Genomic DNA, 23,505 nt, shown 5'->3' on the forward strand with positions numbered 1-23,505 from the left:
ACCTGAACTCCCAAAGATAACTGCTGTTAAAAATTTGGTGTCAAAAGTTTCAATTTTCTACATGCTCACATATTTTCTTAGAAAAATGGAGTCACACTGAATAAATTGTTTTGTAATTTGTGTTTTTCACTTAATCTATACCAAATAGTTTTCCACATTAACATATTTCAACATTATTTTATAATGACTCCATAGTGCTACATCTTATGAATGTGTTATAATTTATTCTACTACTTTTGGCACATAGATTGTTTCAGAGTTTTCACTAGTAGAAACAATGTTGTGAAAAACACCCTTATATATGAATATCTATATTTTGGGGCTATATCTCTAAACACAAACTGAAGAATTATAAAGTATACATATTTTAAAAAGCTTTTGCTACATATCACAAAATTATCTTCCTCAAATGTTGTAGCAATTTATATTCTTGCCAGTAGAGAATGAAGGTGCCATTTTCCAAACCTCCTGCCAACATTGGAAAGTATCAATAATCCATCTTTGTCAAGGTTTTAGAAAATAAAGGGTATCCTATTATTGTTTAGCTTATATGCATTTTTAGGAAACAATATTTTTCAGATGTGTGTTGGTCATTTATATTTCTTCCCTTGTGGACCATTTATAATATCCTTTGCCTTGTTGTTAACTATAAGTGTTATTCATATGTTAAGGCTCTTAACCCTTTAACATACAGGTTTCATTTTTTAATCTCATTTTGTCATTTCTGATTTAATTTTGGTTATGGTGGGGTTATTTCTGACATATACAAATTTTACATTTTATTCATTTAAATAGTAAATTTTTTTCTTTATAATTTCTGCTTTTCTGATTATAGAATAATTTTTTCAATAAACATATTTAACCATGATTTAAATGATTTTTAAGATTATAAAAACAATTACATCATTTTCTCCAAGTGTGTGGTTTTATTCTCATATTTCACTCTTTGGTCCACTGGGCATTTACTTTGTGTATGATGTGAGGTAATAATTACATCTTTATTTTTCCTAATAATTAACTATTCAACCAGTTAATTCAACCAGAATAATTTTTCCCCGCTGGGTTTAGACACCATATTTAACAGATAAACATTTTATTATAGTATGTGTATTTATAGTTCTGGGCTTTCTGCTCTGTTCCATTGCTCTGCCTCCTTTGGCATCAGTATCAAACTGTTAAATTCCTGATTTTTTCTTGTTAGCCTATTTAATATCCAGGACACACCTCTTTGTTGTTTTCTAGAAATTTCTTTACCATTCTGTATTTCATTCTTTCAAATAAACTTCAGGAGTTCTTTTTTAAGCTGTTTGAAAAATCTCTTTGAGATTTTAACCAAGAATTAATTATATTTATAAATTAAATAGGGAAAAATTGACATTTGACAATGTTGAATCTTCTGTTCCAAGAAAATCATATAACATTATTTATTGAAATATTTTCTCAATATAGTTTTATAAATTTTAAAATATAAGTTATTCACTTTTTTTGTCATTTCTAGATATTTTGTTGCTACTATTAAGCTTTTTTTTCTCCATTATGTTTCCCAACAGTTTTTGGCTGTTTTATGGAAAATTCTTTTATTTTGTGAATTTGTTTTTTAACTGTTTACCTCATTGACATTTCCAATTATTTAAAAACTTTTTAAAAAGCTGATTCTTTTGAGTAAATGATTATAACATGTACAGGTTAGATAATTTTGTCTCCTGCTCTTTCATAATTCTTTTTTTAGTTTCTTTTTCTTACCTGGTCCAGAATACTATGCTAAAATAAATGATGGTAGTGATAATAGGCATTCTTTTCTTGTTTGTTTCTGGTTTTAATGTTTATACTTCTAGTATTACACCTTGAGGTATGATGCCTGTGTTTGGTTTGGGATACACAATCTTTATTGTGCTAAGAAAAATTCTCCTATTCTATTAATTAAAAAAAATTGATATTTAGTTTTATCAAAAGACTTGTTAAGATTATTGTGCTAAATCAAAATTTTTTTCTGTTGACTTATTTACGTTACTATGCTAATGCATTCCTTAATTTTGAGACTTTTTTTCATCTCAAGGGTTAACTGTGTTTATACAGGAACTTAGTCTGTGATTTCCTTTATTATGTTCTATCAGTTTGTTTGTTTATTTTTAAATCAAGGGTATTATGTTAGCTTTCTGTTATTTTTGTCCACTTGAACATTTTGTAAAGCCTGGGAATTATCTATGGCTTCAAGCCACAAGAGAACTTGATTGTATGAGTAATTTGGACCAAAAAGTTTTCTTGGAACAATTTCTTAATACCTTTTGCATTTTCCCATGATTATTGATCTATTGTTTTTTAACTTCTTCTTAAGTCAGCTTGTCTCTGATTAACTCTTTTGCTTTGTACATGCTGTTTGATATGTGGTGTTCTCATTACTGAAATTTCTAAGCATTCTATAATTGTTTTTTTCTTCTTTCCCAATCAATGATTTTTTTAAAGACAAATTATAAATCTTTCCAAGAGCTTGGCTCTTTTCTGGCTTTTGTAATTGTTTTATAGTTTTACTACAGTGCTGTCAAAGAATGTGGAGAAAATAATTTCTTTTGGGAGGGAATTGCTTAGGATGGTTTGATGAACTAATATAAAATCCATTTTTACAAACTTGAAAAATTATCTTTTCTTAAAGGAATAGGCAGATAGATGACCCTTCTCTTCAATCATTCATTTATTTATTCAGCATGGTTACAGCCACATATCTCCTATATATCAGACATTGTACTAGGCATTGCAGGATATAAAATGAGTAAGTTATACGCTTTCTCTAAGGTAGTTGAAGTTTGCATGTAACATAGACACATGAAGACCTAACTATAACACAGAGTAAGAAATGAAACAGCAGTGGAAAATGCAAGAGAAAAATTCAAGCCCAGTCACAGGTTCTGGTAATATAAAGGTACCAAAGCCACCGCCATGGCCCCTGAGAAGATTTTAGTGTAAAAAAAATAAATAGATTGAAGGTAGAGACGGGCTTTTGAAGGCAATGCAACTAATTAGGAAACTGGTAATCAATGAAGACACATGCAAGATGTAAGAAAACAGGAAGAAAGAGGGGATTTTCACATTTAAGGGGCAAGTAGAAGAAAAGTCCACATAGGAGGCTGAAGGAGGCAAGAGTAAATTTTACAGAAGTCACAAGAGAAAATTTTAAGGAGTGTTTGGTGAGTTGGGTCAAGTAAAGCTGAGAAGTTGAGTAAAATACAAGTGAAGCCAATAACTGGTCTTTGGTGACTTGGGGGAAGATTTTATGTGTTATGTATGTTTTTACTAAAAGTGAAACGTGCTATTTTAATGTTGGAGAAAGATAGCTGACACATGTACCTAATGACTTGTTGTTGTTACATTAAAACTGTAGATTTGTATATTTATGTAGTTTCTCTATCGACATTCCTATTTATAGCTTTTTTTTTCTTGGGCTATATAATCTTTCTGTGCTTTGGATTGTCTTGATTTGGTCAGAATTTTGATACATATTAGTCACTTTTAACAACTAATTTTGTTTGATTTATATTATAAGCTTTTATAGTTTTTGAATAAATCTAGCCTGCTTTCCAAGGGACTCTCAAGAGTCTTCTCCAACACCACAGTTCAAAAGCATCAATTCTTCGGCGCTCAGCTTTCTTCTCAGTCCAACTCTTACATCCATACATGACCACAGGAAAAACCATAGCCTTGACAAGATGGACCTTTGTTGGCAAAGTAATCTCTCTGCTTTTTAATATACTGTCTAGGTTGGTCATAACTTTGCTTCCAAGGAGTAAGCGTCTTTTAATTTCATGGCTGCAATCACCATCTGCAGTGATTTTGGAGCCCCCAAAAATAAAGGAGATCCAACCAGTCCATCCTAAAGGAGATCAGTCCTGGGTGTTCATTGGAAGGACTGATGCTAAAGCTGAAACTCCAATACTTTGGCCACCTCATGCGAAGAGTTGACTCATTGGAAAAGACCCTGATGCTGGGAGGGATTGGGGGTAGGAGGAGAAGGGGACGACAGAGAATGAGATGGCTGGACGGCCCGACTCAATGGACATGAGTTTGAGTGGACTCCGGGAGTTGGTGATGGACAGAGAGGCCTGGCATGCTGTGATTCATGGGGTCGCAAAGAGTCAGACACGACTGAGCAACTGAACTGAACTGAGCCTGCTTTCCCTAAAAAAAAAAAAAAAAATCATTTCAGTGAAATTGATGGAAGAAGCCAGACTGTAAGCAGGTTGAGACTTAAAATGGGATGCAAGACCAGACAAGTATTTCTCCAGAAGTTTAGTCACGAAGGGAATGAATGGGTTAGAGCAGGAATTAAAGAAGCGAAGGATCAAAAAGGATTGTTTTTAGGACACAGAAAACCATGAGCATATTTAGATAATGAGGAGGGTGAGAAGGTAAAGTTGTTGGTGAAAGCATCCTAAACAGGTGGGAGTTGCCCAGTGAGACCCAAATCCGGTAGGTAGATGGCCTCTAATAGGAGGAGGGCACCTCTCTTTGAATTGAAGGAAATGATTAGTACCTGTAGACAGTATGGGCATGGAGGTGGGATCTCCCTATTTCTTTGCGAGGCTGAAAGGTGTCATTGGAGAACCTTCCATCACACCCCTGGACCCTATTGGGAAGGTGTGTTCCTGGTCGTGGTCTGCATCGACAGTTTGCTTCAAGGCTGTGATTCAGGGTCCATCCCTTTTGTTCCTCTCTGCCAACAGAAGGAGAAAAGTATTTCCTTCTTTTGTTTTTCTGGAGTATAGCTGCTTTACAATGTTGTTTGTGTTTGCCTTTCCTGAGACTGTTTTTTCTATTGGTTATTGAAGGGTTTCTCTCTTTCATTGACCATGTGATATGCAATAGATCACCAGAACAATTAACAAGTCAGTTACAAGTAAAGTAACTGATGGATGCCATCAGGTCACAAAAGTTTCTATAATTATAAAGTAAAAATAAATCAAAGTAATATTTCACACCTTCAATAGGCCTCCTTTTCTGTTTTGGGTTAATGATGGTCATATGAACACAGGAAAAACTGCTTATGAAGCTAACATGTATTTTAGCACATTGTATTCTAATGTCTTATTTCTGTTAAAAACTTTGAACCCTTAAAGATACATTTTGAAGCTTTAAAAATTTTCATTTGTACTTTGGGCTCTCACATGTTGCTAACAAATGAATCCTCTGAAAGAATGGCAAAACTGATGCTTTTTTTTCATCCTTTTCTGATTTTCTGGAAAAACATTTTATCTTCTGTACAGAGGGAAATTTCTGGTTTGATTAACATTGTAAATAATTATAAGACAAAATCCAGATTTGAAAAATGGCCCACACAGGCTCTTCTATTAAGATCTTATTTATTAAAAATCAAGGTTGACAGTTTAACAGGCTCATTATGGTTCAGAAATCCCCTGGGGCATTTTAACCTTTTAAAAATCTTTTTTGGATGTTCAGTTTGCCAAAAGGGCTGAATCTCTGTCATATCTCCCCTCTACTCTCCTCGGGCACAGATTTGGGTAAGTGTCACTCTTACCACAGCTTGGGTCAGATGCCCAAGGTCAGATTCTGTCCAAAGTCAGATAGCTTAAAGGCTTTCTTTGCAGAGACGGGCAAAGAAGAAGGGGGATGTGGTGGTGGGAAAATCAGCACAGGTGAGAAATATGAATTCAACAAAGCACTCAGGATGGTTTGCCACTTTTGTGAGCAACACAGGAAACAGCAGGCTGGTCCCACTTCCTGGCATACCAAAGAGGGCAGCGGCACATCTGCAAAGTGCTTTGTGAATTTCTATGATTACTTCTGTTTCCACTCTCATTCCCTCGCTGATAATCTCAACAGTGCCACCAAATGTTGACACAATTCAATAGATAACTATGCGGAAGTTTGGTCTCAAGTGCCTGAAATCATTTCCATTCGCTCTTTAGATAAAGCTGCATTTGCTATTCCTCATTAAGCCTCCACACATCTCCCCTCAGCATCATGGGGCATAGCAGCCCTGTCCTTTGAAATTAAGCCTAAGCTTTCTTAGACTGCTAGTCTGTCCTCCCCAGAAGAGTCCACTCAGTTTGTGGCTCTTCCAACAAACTGGAGCCTGGGGTGCTGAGAAAATAAAACCAAGATGGAGCAGCGGATGGATGTAGACTAGGGACACTGGAAAGAAGAGCAGCTGCCACCAGCTGTACTGCTGGGGTCCCTTCCTCTTGCTGTTCAAGTGTCCCATTGAAAACCTGAGGGAGGTAAGAGAGCAGACGGACTGCCAGCCTACCCCCTGCCACCTCCTTCCCATCACAGACATCAACTTTCCACTGCAGTGACCTGCTCTCCAGGGTGAGTTATCAGCTGTTCGTGTTTTGTCACAAAAGAAAACAAATGATGGAATGTGCTGCTCTACATGCTAATGCACTGGCTGAGCCAGTGCACGGGTTATGAGACGGTTTGCGAATTAGGAGAATAATGATCTTCAGTTTCTGACCTCCTGGCACGTAGCGGTATTTATCAGGAGGTGCATGTGACTGGTTAAGACACAGCCGCAGCTTGAAGGAAACAGCTGCTCGCCGACTGCTCTGGCACTTGGCAGCTGAGCAGGCAGGGCGCTGATGTGAATACGCGATCAACCATCCTAGTAAGTAACTGGAGAACTTTCTTCTGTGTGTGAGTGTGCGTGTGTGTGTGTGTGTGTGTATGTGTGTGTGTTTGTGTGTGCATGCTCGTGTGTGTGTGCAGGTGCACACATGTTTTGAAAGCCACTGACAATTTTTAATTTTGGTTTCCCTCTGGCACTAAAGGAGACATTTTATTTCTACCTGTTGCTAATAGCCATTTGTGTTTTTACTAGTCTTTTTTTTAAAGCAAGTATTCTTTTCAGCAGCCTTGTTTTCTAACTTTAAGGATTAGTGAGGCATATGGCTTGATTCCTTTCTAGGAAATAGCAAGTTTATTTCCTGGTATTTGGAATTTTAATGGTATATGACGTTTAGTTTCAAAGCCAAGATTCAGTTTCTGAAGTAGAGACTATTGATGCGATGAGTTGATGACTAGATTTGATTTTCATCAGTTTTTACCACTGACACTTGAGTCTTAGCATTGAAAATATTGTTTGAGAAATAGCTTGTGAATCAATTATATGTGCAATGGGACTGCTCTAAGTCAATTTTGAAGACTGTCTCATGTAACTGTATAAAAATCTGCAAAACAGAAAGCTAACAAAATAAGACTCAGATTAGAAATCATATTTCGATTTCAGACATGCTTTCTAATTCATGGAAAGATAAATTTTATAATTCTTTTCATCTTCATTACAGCTTTTCTAACTCACTTCTATCACTTTACAGCTAAAATTTCTAGTCGTCCCTAGTCTTCCTTATTTTGGATAAGGGAATTCCTGTGTTTTTGATGTAAACAGCCGTTCTTCCTTGTTTACAACCCAGATTACAAAAGTGTTTTCTGAAGCTAATTACCAACTCTAGGGGGCCTGGCATCCAACACCGAGAGGGCTTGTTCTTTCTCTGGTTCATTTGGTAGTAATGGGGCTTGGTTTCGGCAGGGCAGTGAAGCAGGCGCAGTCCTGAAACAAAGCTTCCGTTTAGGCGACTTGTCCTTGCGTTGCTGTCCCCAGACAGTGATTAAGAAAGGGAAAGGAGAACGGGAGAAGGCAAAACCTCTCGAAGTGCCAGGTCTCTGAATCAGACCCATGGGGGCAGGTAACCGAACAAGTTCCCTTTTCTGGATTGCCTGGACATTAAGGGGGGTGGGCGCGGGGCTGCACAGAGTGGTGTTTTGATTTGAATTCTGACCAGTCAGAATTTGCTTGTGAGAAACCCAGGCCACCCCAAAGTGTGCTTCTTTCCCTAAATGACTGGCAGATTGTCATATAGGCTCAAGTTCTCCCTCAGCCACCCACACCCTCTTCATACTTGGAGAATGGATCGAAAATGACACGCTGATTCTGCCCAAGCTTCCCTCAGTGCGTTTGGCCTTGAGTTGCCACATCAGCCAAAGACCTGGGGTGGAAGCAGATTCAGACGCCTGGCTAGTCTGGTTTTGGGAGATTTCCCCCTTTATTTCTTTCAAAATGTAGAAGGATTCACAAAACCTAGAGTGTCCAGTAAGGAAACAATGTTTCCAACTCTTTGTTCCTCTGTATGCCAGTGGTGTGAGGTCCTTGGGTTGGCATGTGCCACATGGCCCAGTGAGTTCTGTCTGACTGTGGGGCACTGGCTGCCCAAGGAGCCATTCTCTAGGGAGTTTGTTTCTGGGGTAGTTCCCTTTTTCTGAAGACTGACAGTAGAAAGCAATACTCAGGTGAAGTCAGAGTTATAGAGCCATCCACCTTAAAAGTGCTGCAGCTGCTGAGTCGCTTCAGTCGTGTCCGACTCTGTGCAACCCCATAGACGGCAGCCCACCAGGCTCCCAGTCCCTGGGATTCTCAGGCAAGAACACTGGAGTGGGTTGCCACTTCCTTCTCCAATGCATGAGAGTGAAAAGTGAAAGTGAAGTCATTCAGTCGTGTCCACTCTTAGCGACCCCATGGATTGCAGCCCACCAGGATCCTCTGTGCGTGAGATTCTCCAGGCGAGATTACTGGAGTGGGGTGCCATTGCCTTCTCTGACCTCAAAAGTGGGGGTGTCTAAATGGCAGTCTGATTATTCTTTGGATTATGAGTGCTGAATTTTTGAAAGCCTACAGATTATTTTATAAACCAATGATATCTTGACTTTCAAAATAGTAATATCAGAATAATAGAAATAATTATTTTGCATGAAGACAGTATGTCCATAGAACCAAAGTTTTGTGTGTCTCTGTGTATTTATTTAGTTAGTTTTTAATCGGAGCATAATTCCTTTCCAATGTTGTGATAGTTTCTGCTACAACAATGTGAGTCAGTTATATGTATATATATTTCCCCTCCCACCTCCCCATCCCACCTCTCCAGGTCATCACAGAGCATAAAGCTGAGTTCTTTATGCTAGACAGCAGCTTCCCACTAGCTAGCTATTTTAGCAACCCACTCCAGTGTTCTTGCCTGGAGAATCCCAGGGACAGAGGAGCCTGGTGGGCTGCTGTCTATGGGGTCGCACAGAGTCGGACACGACTGAAGCGACTTAGCAGCAGCAGCAGCAGTGAATATATGTCAATACTGCTCTCTCAGAACCAAAGCTTTTAATTCTTGGATAGGAATCATAGAATGTGCAATTTAATGCCTTCATTTCAAAGATGAGGAAATTGTAGCACATTTATCTAGGTTCCAGAACTAGTCAGGGGCAGAGCTTGAAAAGATGTCAAGGCTTCTGCTATCACTACCATCCTAATATTAGCACTAATAATTATAGGGCTTCCCTGGTGGTACTAGTGGTAAAGATCCCGCCTACCAATGCAGGAGATGTAAGAGATGTGGGTTAGATTCCTAGGTTGGGAAGATCTCCTGGAGGAGGACATGGCAACCCACTCCAGTATTCTTGCCTGGAGAATCCCATGCACAGAGGAGCCTGGTGGGCTACGGTACATGGGGTTGCAAAGAGTCGAACCCAACTGAGGTTAGCACACACAGCACAAAAGTTATAACATAAATTTATTGTGTACTTGCTGTGCCAAATATTGTGGTGAGCAACTGTGTTTATGTTCATATAATCCTCACAGTAAGTCTATGTGCTTTATATAATTATTCCAGTTTTGTAGATAGAGAAACTGAAGTTCAGAGACTGTAGTCACTTGGAGATACATGACGCAGGCAGAAGTGATACCAAGATCTGGCTCCAGAACCTGCACACATTAAACAAACAAAAAAAAGGGCAGCTCATCTGCTAATCTCACACACTGAAGCTTAAACCTCATGAAATGCAAATGAGACTATTTCAGCACAACACGATTAGACACACAATGTGCGTTATGGCCTTTGCAAACTCTCCATGGCAGGAAGGGTGAGGCTTCCCTTTGTGACAATCCAAGCACAGGCAGTGTAGCAGCGCTGACTGGCAGCGTGTTTTTCTCCATGAGAGTGGTTCCCTGCTGGCCGTGCATTGGTCAGAACAGCCATTGAGAGCTTTATTACTACCCAGGAATGCACTGCTCCCGCTGCCCTTGCTGGCCTTTTCCTCCGTTTTTCCTGTCACTCCTTTCCTTTGGGGGACAGCCACTCCACCCCTGCCCCACCCCAAACAGCCAGCTTAGTGGTGATAACACTAATGTCAGCCCTGTTCATTGTGCGGCTCAACCTAGAAAGCGGGTTGTTCAGAGAGTTCAGGACTAGAAGGCTGTTCAGGACCAGAAGCAATGCAGTTCTTCCCTCTCTTTGCTCCATTTGGAGGGTGGGGGAGAGGAGAGAGGTGCTTGTCTCTGCTGATTAGAATGCTCCCTTGCACCACCATTTGCCACGGAGTGCACACTTCTCCGCCCACCTGCCCCATTTCTAAAGACTGACCTTCTCACTTGTGGCCCATGAACCTGTGGCTTTCCTGGGTCATCAACCAGAGACAGCCCTGAGAAAAACCTACTTCTCAAACACTTCTGAAAATGTAATTCTCCATACCCTTCCATGTGGTTCAATCTCAAAATGAGGGCTGGTGATGAGAAAGAGCACTGAGTGAGGAGGAGAAGGGTCTTTTGGTTAAGCAGGAGGAAAGCGAAGTAAGCAGACCACTCAGGCGTGTCTTTGAGAAAGTTGTCGATGTTTTTTTCAAGGTGGTTATAACAAGATTATATCTTTTGAAGACCAAACTATTTATAACAAGAAGAGACATTTTTCACCTACTTCTCACCTGCCTGATCCTTCTAAACCTAAGGCCAATTCAAGAGCAGTCAGCAATACAATCTGCTAACCCAGAGCCACTGGAAATCACCTCTAGTTCTTAACAATCAGTGTGGTCTGGTGGGTGCCACATGGGGACTCCTGAGATGAACTTAGAGGTGCAGCAGAATCTGCAAGTCACACTCCAGAGACCTGCTTTGAAACAAAATAAAGTGATTATTTTCCTGGGATCTTTTATACAGAAACCAATTTGGTGATGCAGTGCTTGTTTCATGTCTTTCCTCTTTCTGTCTCTCTTTTTTTGCCAGCTTGTGTTCCAAAGAAACTCTTCCCAAAGAGTTAACTCCCTTGGATGCCATTTCTGTTTTTATTGGTTGCTCATTTGCCCTCCCTGGAGTTGTTTAGCTGTTTGTTGGTCACATTCACTTTGTTTTTATGGATTTGAAAGTCTGGGATTTTTGCTGCTTTAAACGATCACAGTAGTGTATGTACCTCTGGAGTTTGGTGTTATGTGGATTTCCTGTGTTTGCATCTGGTTGAGCGGCTCTGCTGTATTGAGAAGGCAAACTCCTGGATTTTTATGGAAATCTTTGCCACAATCCTATGAAAGGGGGCGATGGGCGGGCACCATCACCACTGATTACAGTGAGGAAACCGAGAATGAGAGAAAGTGAGTGACTTGTCCATGGTCATGGTACCAGTAAGTGACCAAGCTCAACTAAGTCCCCAGTCTTCTGATTCTGAATAATACCCGTTGTTCTTTATAATCATAGGAATATAGTTTGTGTTGTATTCTCATGGGTGGAAGGTAAATGGATGACTGATTCCCTATGTGCCATTTAACACATGTCAATGATGATGTTTCCAAAGCCTTTCGGTATTTGGCTTCGGCAACAGGATCAGCTTAGTTACAGACACAATAGTGTTTGTTTTGGTCGTATTTTTTAAAGGGACTTGGTGGTCATTTTCCTACCCTGCAGACCCAAAGTGGTTAAGGTAGAGTCGTATCAACTATGGCATGATGTAATATGCAGCTTTTAGGAGGGCTCTTGTTGTTTTTTTAGATTAAAAAGCATAGTCTGATGTCCGCTAGGCACTCCCCTTACCCAACAAAATATCAGCTTTCTTGGAAGTTCTACCTGGTTATATAGTACCTTTATTCTCATGAGAAAAAGATGTACTCTGACCACCAGGCACAGTGTCCCTGTGATCATTTCCTTCTGCCCACAACTGAGAGAGTCTTAGCTTGTTAGACTCATTGAGAATCCTCACTACTAGTTAATTTTCTGTGATAGCAATCCAGTTCATTGTATAATCAGTATGTTCTCAAGGTCCTAAAAATGACAGTGTATGGGGTGTGACTTTACAGCACAGCTCTGCATTTTGATGACTTGAGCTTAAAGGCAGAGAATGGGGAAAACAAGTGAACAGCTTTTTGACAATAACAGCTATTATGTCGTTTCTTTCCATAGTAGCTTTTTAAAATTATGGGTGTGAAAAATAGCCTTCCTCAAATAAAACATCCTGAAAAACATTTAATTCATAAACTGATTCAAGGATATTTTTCCTTGGTAACTATGGTGTAATACTCAGAATTTTCTGCACCTTTCCAGAGGAGGAAAGGGGAAATTTTGTTTTCAAGAAAAGAAAAAGATGAAAAAGTTGATTTAAAGGCTTACATTCTTGGGTTACAGTCTATGGACTCTGAAGTAATATATTGATATTAATAAACCTTATATATATTAATAAACCTTAATGCTCCTATTGTAAGTGGTGAACTTAGAATATTCAACTCAATATATAAATGACGTATGTAGCTGCAGTTATTCCCAGCATATTCTATGTTTCTACATGGTCAAATTGGTCATTTTATTTTCTGAAGACTTCTCTATATGCCAACTGCTGCCCTGTCTTTGCCACACTTGGTGCTGGTTTGGGTGAACCTGTCCCTACCTCACAAAATGTTCCAAGACCCCTGCATAGATCATTAGAACATTGGTTTTCTGTAGTATCATAAGTATACTCAGAGTTTCGTCTTTGAATGTGTTCCAGGTATAATCTTTATTTTTTTTAGTTGAAGGATTTTGTATAATTTTGCAGGTACAATCTTCGATCGAGAACTAGTAAGGGAAAAAACTAAGTTCACAGTTAATTACAGAATTTCATTTTAGTCACCACTTTACTGATGCTTAATTGCTGCCAAAGTCACAGACAAATAACTGCATTTGAATGCATCTAAGTGATTTTAATTGGTTCTCTTTTTTCCCTTCTTGAGGTATTTGTGGTAGAGACTTTAGCAGTTGATGAGCAGGCTAAAAGGAAGGAGAAGAACTCAGGCAAAAGGTCCATGAATTGGCCATGGGATCAGACTCCATATTTTTTTAAATAAAAAAGAAAAAGGGACTGTTTTTCTGATTTGTTTTTGAGAAAAAACAAATGATTTGTTTTGAGAAAGTAATATTCTTATTTTCATCCAGCAATTAAAAATGTACTGAACCAAGTTTCTGTGGAGTCTTTTGCTTAACTTCACTTTCAGAAGATTCCACTTTAAGGATTCCTTTTTAGGAACTGATGTCCTGGTTTCTTAGAACTCTTTAGACCTAGGATCAAGGAGCTAGGAAAAATGAATGTTATTTTCCAGCTACACTGTAAAAACTTGCCTGTGACTTGGAAGAATGAATGTTCTCAAATCTCGAGTTACTGTAGATTTCTGAAGCTCACAGACTACACAACAGTTTAAAGCAGCTTTAAAATAGAAGAACCGAGTATAATTTCCTTATTTGGTTCTGGAAAACTCATACCATGAGTTCAATTTGACTACACTTTGGATTCTGCTTCACTTACAGTTCTGCTTTTTAGAAGTAGAAAGAATTTCGTTTATGCATGGAACCACTGCCATTCAAAATCCTGTGAGCTGACAGAATATTTTAGAGATCATTATTTTCTTATGGCAAGGATAGGGCTCAATCTGAATGGTGCTGCTCGAGATTTCTCTGTAGTCTCTTTCCAATCACGTCACTCTGATTCTAAGATGAATCTGTCCCTTCCTATTTTCCTCTGTAGTAGGCATTTAAACTGAATCTGTTACAGAAGAAAGAACCTGGTGTTTATTTTCACAACACCCAGAGGTAGATAGTACTGCTGACACTTACAGAAGAGAAAACTAAATTTCAGGGAGGCTGAGGACCTTGTGCAAGGCCATGAGGTGGTGAGCAGTAAAGCTGGAGGCCCCGGTCCTCATAGAAGCAAAGTGCATGCCTTTTTCTAATCTATCATACTGTCTATATCACGATGTTTATGTTAAAAACCAATGTTCACTATGGAAAAGGCGTCCATTCTGGAGGGTCCAGGTTCCACAGTTTTGGTTGTGCCCAATGCATAACTATTTCCATTAGAAACATGCTGCAGGACAAAGAAACATCCTAGTAATCTGGATTCAAGCTTGCGTTCTGCACTCATCCTGTTTCCGTTGTTGAGGTGTTCCCTCCGCTGTGGTGCTCTGTATCTTGGGCAGGGTGCCCCTGCAGAGCTAAGCCTCTGGTAACACTCAAAAATCATTGTATAATCTTGGACGATGACAGGTATAAAATAGATCATGACCACAGGACCTAGCTAATTAACCAGCAGTGAGACTCTGCTTTACAAGGTATTTGGTTTTTACAAGAAATGACATAATATTGGCACCAAGCGGGGCATTCATATTCACTCTATAAGTTGTTTCTTGGGGCCATGATTACAAATAGAGAGAAGGGCCAAGCAGAACTTGAAGCAGAATCAGTGGAACACATACTATCTCACTCTATTGTAATTCTCTAAGCTTTAGAAGAAATACTACCTTCAAATTCTCTTTGGAGGCTGAAAGAACTTTGATGGACATAAGCCACTGATGGAGTTATTGTGTAAGAATTGAGTCACTATCTTTTTAGCTACAAGGATGACCAAGAAATGTGTCATGCATAAAATCCTGCAACTATTTGAAGTATTCTTGCACATCAAGCTTGTGGAAGAGAGGCTAAGACATTTGAAAGATTGTGTAGAGTTGTAATCCTCATATTTAGAAATTTCACTCAACTAGAAGTTATCAAAACATGACTAAGTACATTCTAGTTTATGGGACCTCTTATGTGAAAGTCAGAATCCACATTTGGATAACAAAAGTAAAAGAAAAATCAAAGTATGTTTTCCTGTGATTCATTTGGCAAGTATTTTTACACATATGCTTTGCACTGCATATTACACAAACATAAATAATGGCATAGACTTTACCCTACAGAATATTACCACCTAGTAAAACAGATTGATATTTAAAAAAAATTATTACACCAAACATCTTACAACACACAAATATTTGTTCTAGAAAAGAGGTTTTCACAGAGTTCAATAGAAATCTGGGAAAAGGAGATGACTATATCAGATTAAGTCAGGGAAGGTTCCTTAGGGTTGGTGACTTTTGAAGAGGATATAAAAGGATAAGTAGTCATTGTTCAAAAAGAAAAAAAAAACACTGTATTTTGAAAGACTCTTTTCAGGAGTTATATTTCCAATTTCCAGTTATATTTCCAATATTTCCAGGAATAACATGTAACTTGGTAGAGCTGAATCATAGGGTATGTGTTGGAAGAGGAACTGGATTCAAGGCTCAGAGATAAGGTAGTTCCAGATGGTCAAGGGTAATGTTTGCCCTTCTGAAGCATTCAGATAGTTTTGAGGAGAATTTAAAGTTAAAAAGTATTTTTATTATAGAAAATTTCCAACATACACAAAAGTAGGCAAAATTATATGGTGAACCTCCATGTGTTCATTATTTGACTTTAACAATTTTCAATGGCCAATCTTGTTTGATATATATCCCTACTCATGTTCACTCCTTCTTAGTTTTGAAGCAAATACCAGACATCTCATCATTCTACCTGTAAATATTTTAGTTTATATTTATAATAGATAAGTTCTCTTTTGAAAAATCCACAGTATCATCAATACATATAAACTAATTAACAAAATTGAAGCTTGTCAATAAAGCAGTGATACAAATATATTTGTATTTTAGAAAGAAAATCGGAGAGGCAATGAGGAAGACAGGTTAAAGAGGAAAAAAATGCCAAAGACCAATAAAAGGCTCCAGAGATAAGTGTGAATTAAACTAATGGTGACATGGAAGAATTTTCAGAATGTTTAAAAAATAAAGTTGATAGTTCCTGAGAGCAATTGGATATGGGGTGAAGGAGGGGAGGGAATTGAGAAAAAAAGTTTTTTTTGGCCACATGGTATCTGGGATATTCATTCCCAGACTAGGAATCATATCTTAACCACCTGACTGCCAGGAAAATCCCTGAGAAAATTTAAACTTGTGTTAAACTTGTGTGAACCTGGAGATTTTGAACTTAGTGCAGGAGACACCGGAGACAATGGATTGATCCCTAGGTCAGGAAGATCCCCTGGAGGAGGAAATGGCAATCCACTCCAGTACTCTTGCTGAGAAAATCCCATGGCAGGCTACAGTCCATGGGGTCGCAAAGAGTCAGACATGACTGAGCACACGCACACACGCAATCGGCATATGAGAGATGTGAGAGTTGGTCCACAGAAAAGGCTGAGTGCCAAAGAATGGACAACTTCAAATTGTAGTGCTGGATATAAAGGAAATCAATCCTGAATATTCATTGGAAGGACTGTTACTAAAGCTCCAATACTTTAGCCACCTGATGCAAAGAGCCAACTCATTGGAAAAGCCCCTGATGATGGGATAGACTGAAAGCAAAAGAAGGGGGTGGCAGAGGGTGAGCTGGTTTGATTGCATCACCAACTCAATGGACATGACTCTGAGTAAACTCCAGGAGATAGTGGAGGACAGAGAAACCTGGCATGCTGCAGTTCATGGGGTTGCAAAGCGTAGGACATGACTTACTGACAAACTAACAATGATCAGCATATGAATATGCCAATAACTGATACAGTTTAGGCATTCCATGAAAAGCCGTTTCGACTGATTCTTCATTCACTGGAGACTATTGAAAACAAATACAAAAATGTTTTCCTATTACTCTAAAACAAAGCTTTGAGACTTGGAATATTTGGAGTAATTTTGATTGCTTCACCTTAAGAGAGTCATTAGCAAAAATTAGAAAACAAGAGAATAGCATGTAAAATGCTCCAGGGGAGACAGGAGTCACTTAGACAGACTGATAACTGACACCTCTTCAGTTTATCTATGATTAATAGTTATAAAATCATAAAGGCTAATGGATGTGACTTATTCACCAAATCCCCAAACACTAAAAGTTTGAAAGATGTCAGTTTAAAATAATGGAAGTACCCAAAAAACAAAAGTTTAGGACCAGACAACTTCACAGGTGAGTTCTGCCAAACATTTAGAGAGGAGTTAACATCTATCCCTCTCAAACCATTCCAAAAAATTGTTGAGGAAAGGGTACTTTCAAACTCATTCTATGAGGCCAGCATCACTATGATACAAAAACCAGACAAAACTATCACAAAAAGAGAAAGTTAGAGGCCAATGTAACTGATGATCACGGGTGCAAAAATCCTTAACAAAATATTCAACAAACAAGTGGGATTATCACAGGGATGCAAAGGTTTTCAATATCTGCAAGTCAATCAATATGATATACCACATTAACAAACTGAAGAATGAAAAGCATATGATCATCTCAAAAAATGCAGAAAACACTTTTGGCAAAAGTCACCATTCATTTGTGATAGAAATTCTCCAGAAAGTGGGCATAGAAGAAACATACCTCAAGGAAGGCCGTCTAAACAAACATTTGTAACACACCCACAGCTAACATCATACTCAGCACTGAAAAGCTAAAAGCATTTCTTCTAAGGTCAGAAACAAGGATGTCCACTCTAGCCACTTTTATTCAACATAGTGTTGGAAATCTTAGACATACATAGCATTCAGACAAGAAAAAGCAATGAAAGGAATCCAAACTGGAAAGGAAGAAGTAAAACTGTCACTGTTTGCAGATGACATGATATCATATGTAGAAAATTTAAAGATGGCACCAGAAAGCTACTAGAGCTCATCAGTGAATTTGGTAAAGTTGCAGAATACAAAATTAATATACAGAAATCTGTTGCATTTCTATACAATAAGAAAGTGAAATTAAAGAATTCCATTTACCATCACATCAAAAAAATAAAATACCTAGGAATAAATCTACCTAAGGAGGTAAAAGCCCTGTGTTTGGAAAACTTTAAGACACTGATGAAAGAAATTGAAGATGACACAAACAGATGGAAAGATATACAGTGTTCCTGGATTAGAATCATGAATATTGTTAAAATGACCATATTACTCATGGCAATATACAGATTCAGTTCAATCCCTATCAACATACCAATGGCATTTTTTATAGAACTAGAACAAATAATATAAAAATTTGTATGAAAACACAAAAGACTATTAGTGGAAATGTAAATTAGTACAGCCGCTGTGTAAAGCAGTATGGAAGTTTCTTAACAGATTAAAAATAGAACTACCATATGATCCAGTATTTCTACTCCTGGGTATATATCCAAAGAAAAGCAAAAACACTAAATCAAAAAGATAAATGCACCTTAATATTCATAGCAGCATTATTTACAATTGCCAAGAAGATTTGGAACCAACCTAAGTGTCCATCAACAGATGAAGGATAGAGAAAATGTGGTACGTGTGTGTGTGTGTGTGTGTACGTATCTATACGTGATGGTGGTGGTTTAGTCACTAAGTCGTGTCCGACTCTTACAACCCCACGGACGGTAGCCTGCCACGCTCCTCTGCCCATGGGATTCTCCGGGCATATATATAAATGGAATATTACTCAGCCTTAAGGAGGAAAAATTTTCGCAGCCACACAGATGGACTTGGAGGGCCTTATGCTAAGTGAAATAAGTCAGACAGATGAAGACAAATACTGTATGATATCACTTATATGTGGAATCTAAAAAACACAACAAACTAATGAATATAAAAAAGAAGGAGCAGACTCAGAGATATAGAAAACAAACTAGCCATTACCAATGGGGAGAGGGAAGAGGGGAGGGACAATACAGGGATACAGGATTAAGAGGTACAATCAATCATGTATAAAATAAGCTATAGGGATATATTGTACAACATGGGGAATATAGCCAATATTTTTAATAATTATTAGTGGAGTATAACCTTTAAAATTATGAATTACTACGTTGTATACTTGTAACATAATATACATTAATATAATATTATATACCAATATATTATCCCCTTTTTCTTCAATTAAAAAATTAGTTGACTGTAAAAAAATACAAAATAAAGTATAAAATAATGGAGAAAATTTTTCATACTTTATGATGACAATGTTCAAACAAAAAAAGTTGAAAAAATGGTATAGTGAACATCCGTGTGAGTGTGTTAGTCGTTCAGTCATGTCCGACTCTTTGCAACCCCATGAACTGTAGCCCGCCAGGCTCCTCTGTCCATGGAATTCTCAAGGCAAGAATACTTGAGAGGGTTGCCATTCCCTTCTCCAGGGGATCTTCCCCTGCCAATTCAGTTTTACCATTAATAATTTCCTAAGTTTGCTTTTTCACATATCTCCCCAAATATTCATTCCTCTATTCATCCATTGGTCCATCTTTCCTTTTCAGTATAATTGTAGACAGCAGCAGTTCGCTCCACTCCTCAACACTTTATCATACATATCACTAACTGGAATTCAGTGTTTGTTTATGCAGAATTGTATTTTACACAAGAGATATTAAACTTATACACTTGTTTTGCCAGAAGGAAAGGCTGTGATTCAAGAAGGATTAACAAAATTCATGGCTGATTGTTCTTGGGTTATTTATAAAAATGAAAACTCTTTGAGAACCTCTTGATCCTCAAAAGTTGTTGCCATATGGAGCAGACACACCCTCCCACAGAACAGCCTTTGAGGCACTGTCGAGTATTGACTTGGCAAGAACACCTGCCTCTTAGTAAATGTTAATTGGATTTGAATGAAAAAAAAAAATGACCCCCAGAAGCATAAGCTATTTTCCAGTAACTGACAGAGATGGTAGGAGAAAAAAAAACACTTCTAATAGTTTCACATTGAGCATCACTCTCTGCCTGAAACAACTCTGCAGAGTAACAAGGCAACAGAGTAAATGATTTATAAGTAAAAACTGTAATACAAGCAATGCATTCTATGTAGAGTCATTCTGAGATTATTCAAGGGGAATCAGTACTGGGACAATGGGAAAGGAAGCAAGCTGTTCTCATAAAATAGAATTCTTTATTCACGTATTGAAAAAAATGCCTTTGTTCATAAATGTTTATCCTCTGATATCCTCCAAAAAGAATTTAAACAGCTTATGATAAGAAGCAAAAATAAAATGAAACTGAAAATGATTAACATAGGAATAAAACAAAGGCCAAAATAATGCCAGTCTAATACTCTTAATAAAATACCACTGTATCAACACCAGGGCAAAAATGAGATACGAAATGACTAGCCCTTCAGAATAAGGTTCAGGAAAAGCCAAGCTGAGAGGTTCACAACACAAGCTGACAATTCGTGATGTATCAACTTGTCTGTCTACCTGTGTGTGGTTGGTTTCCCTCGGTAAACAGTACGCTCCACTGGTCAAAGATCTGGTCCATTTCATTCATCACTGGATACCCAGGGCCTGGCATAATGTCTGAAAGGTAGAGGTGTGTATTCAGTCGATATTTGTTGAGGCAATAAAGAACTCAGAATTTGGATATTGAACCTAAACAAACAAGAATCAGGTCCTTGTGCAGTTAGAACCATACTTTTAATTCGATTAAAAGACAACATTTAAATATCAGTGTGGGGAGGAGGGGAGAAAAAAAAAACTGAAGATATTTAATAAATGTGTGTTGATTAATGGATAGATTAACATTTACTTAATTTATTTGTATTCTAATTTATTTAGTTATAATACAGAAATAGCACTATTAACTCGATTTTTACAGAATTGTTTTATAAGGCAAAGTTAGATTATTGCCCTTTAATCTCCTTTGAAGAAAGATATTAAACATGTACAAAGCCCCATTTAAGACAGAGGTGCAGAGGTTACATTGCTATCTATTTCTTTAGCCTGAGAACTGCACTCCACTAATGTCTGAACTCTTGTGGTTTGTGAGCCAACAAAATGTCATCGGTCTAAATTGTTACATGCCCCATTTGAAAGGACACCATTTGATAGTGTTTTTGTGAAGTGGCTGGAATTATATCATAGTGTATGCAGCCTTAGAGCCCTCTTTTCTGCTGCCCTGCCCTGTGGGGAGTGTTCTATGAGGCAGGTGGACCCCCAGCACAGAGCCCACCCCCACTTCCCTGGCTGATGGCGTCTGACCAAGGTACTGAAAGGTAACAGAAGTGAACGAAGTGGTGAAGGAAGCAGCTTCACAAAGAGGAGTAGAGGTGGTATTTCTCAACCTTAGTGGGGCATAGACGCCTCTGCAAAAAAGGAAACCATATGTTTTTAAACTGGATTCTAAGCCTAAGGTTGCTCGTGGACTCTTAGGAGAATGTGAAAATTTCTGCTAATATACCTCAAAGTTTTGTGACTCTAAAAAGCTGGTGGTGAGAATCAAGGAGTGATTTTGTGTTTTCTCTCCTTTTCCATTGGACAACTTTATCTGTTTTAAGATATAAAAAATGGCATTAGATGGTGGATCCTCAGGGAATATTGATTTTCCTGTGTCTTCTGAAGTCCTCCGGGCAATCAGTCTCTGTGTGTTTGAGCAGTGGTTCTTAAACTTATATTGATCAAAAGCCCCTTTAAAAGCTCATGGACACAAACACAAAATTCTACATATGATGCCAGAAGTTTTTATAGATCTCTGATTCTTGGTTAAGAGCCAAGAATGGACTGAATGTGTGTCCACCCCAAATTCACACGTTAAAGCTCTAACTCTCATTTTAAGTATATTTGGTGATAGAGCCTAGAAGAAGGTAATTAAGGTTGAATGAGGTAATAAGCATGGGGGCCTGATCCAATAGGGCTCTACCCTTATAAGAAAAAGGTCCTCTGTCTACCATGTGAGGACATAGCAGAAGGTTGCAAGTCAGGAAGGGAGTCTCACCAGGAATTGGACTGGCAGCATCTTGATCTTGGATTTCCTAGCTTCTAGAACCATGAGAAATTTCCTTCCCCCCCACCCTTTGGTCATACCACACAGCTTGTAGAGTCTTATTTCCCCAGCCAGAGGTTGAACCGGTGCCCCTGGCAGTGGAAGCATGGAGTCTTAACCACTGCACTGAGACCTTTCTGTTTAAGCCGCCTAGTCTGTGATATCTGTCATAGCAGTACAAGCAAACTAAGACAAGTCTCTATGGTAGAAACTGGTTTTCCCCTCAAAATGTCTATAGTCACTGGTCCATGAAGGAGTGGGCTGGGGGAAGGGGACTCCCTAGGGAGCTCACTTTCTGTGTGGGGAAGAACCGCCCTTTGGAGTGTATGGAAGAAGCCTGGATGCACAGGGACAAGATAAGCTGGCAGCACCTTGCCTGGCTCTCTTTGTGCCCTGGGCTTCATGAGTCCACACTACAGAACAAAGTCCGAAGGCCATGCAGAAGAATGACAAACTCATGCTGGGCGTGGGCCTTTTCTGTAAGCTCTCCTTCATTTCCCTGGGCATGTTGTCCATCTTAGCCCAGCGGCCTCCTTGAATTTCTTTCAAACATGTCATGAGGCAGGTATCCTCCTGAATACAACAATCCCATTTTGTAAAGTAGAAATCTTTTTCCCCAGAGTTAAGTTTGGGATCTCCTGAGCCAGGAACAAACTGATGGCAATGTGGGAGACTTCCGTGGTAGTCCTGTGGTTCAGAATCCACCTGCTAATACAGGGGACATGGGTTCAATTACCTGGTCTGGGAAGGTCCAGATACTGCTGAGCAACTAAGCCTGTGTTCCACAACTACTGAGCCTACGCTCTAGAGTTACAAGATGCTACTGCTGAAGCCACTGAAATGAGAAGCCCCCGCATGGCAGTGAAGAGTAATCCCCGCTCTGCAACTAGAGATAGCCTGCATACAGCAATGAAGACCCAGCACAACTAAAATAAATAACAATTAAAACGAGAGAGAAGCCAAAATTTGAGTGACCAAAGGTAACCAAGAAAATATATGGGGTTCCATGTGATAAGAGTGAATGACTGGACAGTGTTCAGGATCAAGGCATCAGAGCCAGAGAGCCAGCTGTTTGTTCCAAGATGAATTTTGAGTTCCAAGACTCCACCTTCTCAATTTCAATTTCACTACACATCTTTACACCTGATCTCAAAGGTACCCAGAACTGCTTCTGATGTCCAGTAGCCACCAACTGGGGATTTTAGCTTCCTTCCAAACCCCCACATCATTTTAGACCCCTGAATAGAAAAACTGTTTTTCACAAAGGGAGATGATTACGTTGGAATAGTTTTTTGCAAAGTTCAAGTGTCAAATTACCGTGAAATCAGAATGGTGAGCAGAAATTCCACAACTCACAGCAACATCCATGCTGATTCATTTCTTCACATCGACATGGCAAAGAGCTGCTTCTTATCAGAAAACTCACACTTTCTTAGGCAGATGCATTAGTATAAAACAGCCTCTGACACATGTACTTTTTATGTCCCAGAGAACCCGACTCACTATGAGTCTGGATTCTATGGAAGCTCTGCTATGATGGTGTATTTTCCTTTCTCTCATTATCTCACTGTTAAAACTTGGGCGAATTATGCCATCTTTTTGACCCTGGGCTTCTCCTTTATAAAGTGAGGTCAT

The 23,505-nt window shown here is 38.7% G+C and overlaps 1 protein-coding gene across 7 annotated transcripts in view; it reads left to right on the forward strand.

Moving 5' to 3' along the window:
• RASGRP3 (RAS guanyl releasing protein 3 (calcium and DAG-regulated)) overlaps positions 1-23,505 on the forward strand; it is a 118,173-nt gene that overhangs the window by 28,567 nt on the left and 66,101 nt on the right. For 2 of the 7 annotated variants that reach the window (XM_010829838.1, XM_010829834.1), the window contains exon 1: positions 6,338-6,616. The exons of 3 other annotated variants lie outside the window; for them this stretch is intronic. The gene's annotated coding sequence lies outside the window, so the exon portion shown is untranslated. 2 more of the 7 variants (XM_010829837.1, XM_010829842.1) reach the window with 2 other exon arrangements.

The sequence above is a fragment of the Bison bison genome, unplaced genomic scaffold (assembly GCF_000754665.1).
Source record: "Bison bison bison isolate TAMUID 2011002044 unplaced genomic scaffold, Bison_UMD1.0 scf7180017864508, whole genome shotgun sequence".
NCBI lineage: Eukaryota > Metazoa > Chordata > Mammalia > Artiodactyla > Bovidae > Bison > Bison bison.